The sequence below is a fragment of the Vigna unguiculata genome, chromosome 4 (assembly GCF_037176805.1).
Source record: "Vigna unguiculata cultivar grain cowpea cultivar isolate G323 ecotype 2 chromosome 4, ASM3717680v1, whole genome shotgun sequence".
Taxonomy (NCBI): domain Eukaryota; kingdom Viridiplantae; phylum Streptophyta; class Magnoliopsida; order Fabales; family Fabaceae; genus Vigna; species Vigna unguiculata.
This window is the reverse complement of record NC_140795.1, coordinates 30428600-30434599: the sequence shown is the minus strand read 5'-3', so window position 1 is coordinate 30434599 and position 6000 is coordinate 30428600. Positions and strand designations below refer to the sequence as shown.

Genomic DNA, 6000 nt, shown 5'->3' with positions numbered 1-6000 from the left:
GTTGGAGTATTATCCGGATGAACCTGACACACAGGAGGAAGGTGAACCTCAAGTTGAGAATCAGTGTTCCTATTGTAGTAGATGGTATTGAATGTGAAGGTGAATGTGATGTTGAGATAAGGGAAGTGGGAACTAAGGCTGATATTGGTGCTGTTTTAAGTGATGGTTTGTAGTGTGAAGCTGAAGGTGAGTGTGAGATCAGGGATGATGGAGTTTAGTGTGAAGTTGAAGGTGATGGTGAGATGAGGGAGGATGGAGTTCATTGTGAAGTTGAAGGTGATGGTGAATTAAGGGATGTTGAAGTGAACTGTGAAGCTGAAGCTAAGGGTGAGATGAGGGAGGATGGAGTTCAGTGTGAAGTTAAAGTTGAGGGTGAATTAAAGGATGTTGAAGTGAACTGTGAAGGTGAAGCTAGGGGTGAATTAAGGGATGTTGAAGTTACCTATGAAGTTGAAGAAGATGTGGGACAGACTGAGATAAAAGAAGATGGTGATGTTCACAGTTGGACTGAGTTTGAACCAGATGATAGCATGGATGAGAGTACTGACAACCTACTAGATGTTATTTTGATTGTGATATTGATGATGAACTACGTAATAAGGAGTGGTCTGGTAATGTAGAAGTTGAGGTTGAATTTGGTTCCCGTGGACAATCAACTGCCTCTGGGCCACAAGTGAACCAAAGCTATGACACTGACATGGAGGATGATGTGAGGGGATTGTCGGATAATGAATGGATATTTGATGAATATATGAGTGATGTAGTTGATAGTGATGAAGAGTGGTATATGAATTTTGGGACTTTTACAATGCCCAAGACAATGGCTGATTACAAATGGGATGTGGGGACCTATTTCACTGAAAATGAGGAACTTTTAGAAGCTATCAAATGCTATGCACTTGAAAATGGGAGAAACATAAAGTTTGTTAAGAATGACAAAAGACGAGTGAGGTTAAGATGTATAGGTGGGAAAGGAAAATGTCCATGGACAGCATATTGTGGTTACATGAAAGCTATTAAAATCTGGTAGTTGCGAAAAATTGTAGATAACCACACATGCAGTAGGGAATTGAACCTACGTGTACTTAGTTCAAAGTGGTTGAGTAAGAAATTGGAAAAAACAGTTAGGGAAAACCCAAGAGTAAAAGGAATTGAAATCTGTGAAAAAAAATTAGTAGAAAATGGAATGTTGGTATCTCAAGGTGTATGGCTTATAGGGCCAAAGCAATTGCAGCACAAAATGTTGAAGGGTCCTTTAAAGAACAATACAAAAGGATATATGATTACGCGCATGAGCTTTTAGCAAGAAATCCAAGATCAACAGTGAAAGTTAATGTTGAGGAGAATGAAGGGGAGCCAATATTCAAGAGGTTTTACGCATGTTTGAAAGCATGCAAAGACAGTTTCATTTCATGCAGACCTATAATTGGATTGGATGGGGCTTCCTTGAAAGGGAAATACGGAGGAAAGTTGTTAACAACCATTGGTCGAGATGCTAATGACCAAATGTTGCCTATTGCATATGCAGTAGTGGAGGTTGAGAATAAGGATTCATGGTCCTGGTTTTTAGAGCTACTTATTAAGGACCTTGGTGGACCTACAGTGTGTGCATCTTATACATTTATATCTGATCAACAAAAGGTACATTCAAATTCAAGCTCTTTTCACAGATTTATTTGATAAGAAAAATTTTAACCTATTGCTTTATTTATGATATTGTCAGGGCCTGCTACTAGCCATACAAGAACTTCTACTTGGAGTTGATCAACGTTTCTGTGTAAGGCGCTTGTATGCCAATTTCAGAAAGAAATTTCCAGCCAAAAGTCTAAGACGTCTTATGTGGAGAGCAGCTGCATCCACACACCCACAAGCATGGGAAAGGGAGATGAGGAATATAAAAGATGTGAATGAAGATGCATTTAAGCATCTGATTGCAATCCCACCCAAGTAATACAATTTCCATTGCACCGTTTTCAATGGTTAGTGATTTTATTTCCAACCAAATGGGATTGTATATTATCATAATTCGAATATTTATGTTATACTTAGATATTGGTCCAGATCAAGATTTACCACAAAGGCCAATCTGATACCTTGGTAAACAATATGTCTGAGGCCTTCAATAGTGTATTGTTGCATACAAGGACTAAGCCTGTGATAAGCATGTTGGAGGATATTCGAGTATACTTGATGAGAAGGTGGGCAAAAAACAGAATGAAGATACAATCAATATCAGGATCTATTTTCCTAGAATTATGAGCAGATTTGAGAAGGAGTCAGAATTAACAAAGTATTGGATTCCTAGGTAAGGATTGCATTTTGTTTAATTTGAAAAAAATGAAAGTTGTTTAATTGTTGGTGTTCTATGTGTCATTGCAGCTGGTCAACAGATAAATTATTTGAAGTTAGGCACATCTCGCAATTAGGGAAGAGGTTTGTTGTCAATATAGACGAACAATCGTGCACATGCAGGAAATGGAGTATAAGTGGTATTCCCTGCTGCCATTCACTGACTGCAATGAAGTTTCTAAACCTCAATGGAGAAAACTTCATCCCAACAGTCTTTAGGAAGTCCACTTATGAAGAGATATACACTTCCATAATATTTCCTATCAATGGTCAGACTTTATGGGAGATAACTCCATACCATGATGTCTTACCCCCCTCGAAGAGAATTTTACCAGGCAGACCGAAGAAAAAAAGAAGATTAGAGCAAATGGAGATCAGAAGAGATGAAACAAGACTGAGAAAAGGTGGTTTACGTAAAACATGTTGTATCTGTAAGCAAATTGGGCACAATAGAAGGGCTTGTCCGAAAGCAATTGAAATTCATTTGGCTCAATTAAGGAAAGCCCAGTAGCAATGTCCAACTGAAGGATCCCAACAGCCAACACCCATTGATGCATCTGAACAACAAATAAACCATCTAAGCACCCACCTCCACCCCAACCATCTTAGCACCCACCTCCACCCCAACCATCCCACCAGCCAACACCAACTCAACTATCCCAACAGCCAACTCCAACTCAAACATCCCACCAGCCACCTCCACCTCAACCATCCCAACAACCAACTCCAACTCAACCATCCTACCAGCCATCACGAGGTGCATTAAATGCCAGAGTGAAACTGAATGCTAGAAGGGGTCGAATGTCATAAAGTTACATGTGTTGGTTTTTTTTTGTGATCTCGTTTTGCAACAGCTGTGAACCTTTAAGGCCACTTTGAAACTTTTTTAATTTCTTTCATTGCATGAAGACATCTTTTAATAGTGCTAATGAGTGGCTGGACCACCACTTTTGTTTTGTATTTTAATGTTGCTACTCAGTGGTTGGACCACTTTTGTGATGTACTTTGTGTGAATTCAGGACCTCTTGATATGGAATCTATTATGAATTACAAGTCTCATGCTTTTCATTAATTGTATGTAGAATCAGATTTAAAATTAGCATGTGTTGATACACTTAAAATTGTAAATGGAAATAACTTCCAAATTCATTGATACTCAAATATAAATACAGTACATGAAAATAAGCATTCTAAACAACTAATTATAACCACTAAGGGGCACTGCAACAACTAATCATGCATTATTTATCAACATTGATAGCACAATTACATTAACCACACAAACAAAGATAATCATCCAAATCAACACCTTCATCCATTTCTCAAATATGGCAACTAATTTCTCCAAGTTAGTAATCGTTTTCCTATCACCATCACTTTCTTCAGTCTTCACCAAAATTTCACCCCTTCCTTCACAATTCTCACTGTTACCAATCTCTTCAATGGCATCTTCAGTCTACCATTTAAAGTAATTGCATCCACCATCTTCACTACCACTCTGCAACAAAATTACAAAAACAGTTATCCTATATACCATTTAAAAACACAAAAAACATACCTTCAACCTCTCTCACCTTATATTTTGAACAACCCCAAAATTGTTTCCCTTGTTCTTTGTTGTTTCCACAGTTCTTAAAACTGATTTCTCTCCACAGTAGCAAATGGGTAGTGAACCCAAACTCCTCGATCCTCCAGCACCACGTGAAGATAAACTAGGGTTCTTCTTCCCCCAACCATTACACGTGCAAGAGGAACAAGAATGGCAAAGCGACATTTGAAGATGAAGAAAGAAATGCACCAGTTGAAAGAAGATCACTACAAGGAAGAAGATGAGTTCAGCGGAGAAGATGTTGAGGAGAAGATGAATCCATTTAGGGTTTCAATCAATTTATTTCACATTTGACACATAGGCTACAGAGAATTTTTAATACCATTGACACGTATCTGTTTTACTTGTCCACTTCATCATCTGAAAACGCCATTTACGCAACTTTAATGGTTATGGTTGAATTGTTGTTTTTCTTCAAAATTGGGGACCCAATTGAGTCAAATGAAAATTGGGGGACCTACTTGAGAATTCACTACAAATATGGGGACCTCTGGAATGATTTAACCTTTTTTTTTGGCTGATTGTTGTTGTTGAAGGTTGACAAATGTTTTGGTTGGTGTAGGTAATTTTTTCTTCTATTTCTTTTTTTTCTGTCGTGGATTCTCTTTTTAATGCTTCTTCTTTCTTCTTCTTCATACTAGCCTAAGTTTTTTATTTTTTTGTTGGTCTTTTTTTTTTTTTGGTGATTGTTGTTGTTGAAGGTTTACAGAAATTATGGATATTTTTTCTTTTGTTTTTCTTCTTCTTCCGTCTTCTTTCTTCGCGATCCTTTTTCTTTCTTCTTCTTTCTTCTTCTTCATATGAAGTTATATTTTTTTAACTTCCTGTTTATTGTTTTTCATGCAAAACATAACGTTTGGTTCATCAAGGTTAGTTGTTGTTCTTCTTCTTCCTTTTTTTCTTCTTTTTCTTCTTCTTTGTGGATCCTTCTACTTCCTTTTTCTTCATACTCTGTTATTTTTTCTTTACTTTGTGTTCTGTTATTTTTTTTTACTTTGTGTTGACTGTTCTTTATGAAAGGTTTGATTTTTTTCAGATTGAAGTGCTTTGTCGTAGAAGAAAATAAGGCTCATGGATAAGGATCTAAGGCCCTTTGCAAATCAATTGGACTTTTGCTAAGCAGAGCATTTGTAATGGCGCCAACACTGTAGAGGACGTGATTTAGCGTTCTATTCAAAATGAAAAAATTGTCGAGGAAGCTTCTAGCCACGACTAAAATTCTATATTTTGTGATGCTTTTGTGGGATGAACTCGCAAACGATCCCTCCTTTCTCTCTTGCTCATATTTTTGGAACCCCAGATTTATATATTTTTCCTTTGACTTTTTTCTGTTAAAGTTTTGTTCTCCTTAATCAACTGATTGTTTTGTTTCCATTTCCTACGATTATTTTGTTTCTATCTCCTATTATCGGATTTTCGTGGATCTATCAAATGGGTTTGTGGTTTGTTTTTATTTTTGTGTATTTGTTTATTATATTGATGGTTGGTTTGCTTTGTTGCTTTTGTTATTAAGGTTTTGTTTTCTTTCATGAGATGATTGTTGTTAAGGTTTGCTTTAGCTTTTACTGTTAAGGTTTGCTTTGGCTTTTGTTGTTAAGGTTTTGTTTTCTATCTTGATGTTTCTATTTGTTTTGTATCTTGAATATGTTTTTGTAATCCAAAAAATCCTTTCCACGTGAATGTGTATCTAATGTTTTTCCTTTCTTTTGTCCTGATGAAACCTTAGGGAGCATAATCCTTTATCTGTGTGTTTGGAGTTACTGAAGGTTTACTGTAAGTTTGCCTTCTCCATATTTTTCTTTCATGGTTTTAAATTGAAATCACTCTAAATTCATAGATATTCTTAATATGAATGAATGCAATGATAGATATACTCTAAAAAGATCCCAAAAATTCTTTATTACTAATTTTAACACTCTTACTTTCTGAAATAACAAGTCTTTGTGGCACAAATAGAGGGGAAGGTTCAGCAAGGTGATGAAGACACTCAATTACTTTGGCATTGAGCTCATGGATACTAATCTCACTACTACAGAAGGAGC

At 36.5% G+C, this 6000-nt stretch overlaps 1 pseudogene; it reads left to right on the top strand.

Annotated features, from left to right (window-relative positions):
• Positions 1 to 242: 242 nt before the first annotated feature.
• LOC146887013 (uncharacterized) lies at positions 243 to 2860 on the top strand (annotated as a pseudogene).
• The last annotated feature ends 3140 nt before the right edge of the window (positions 2861 to 6000 follow it).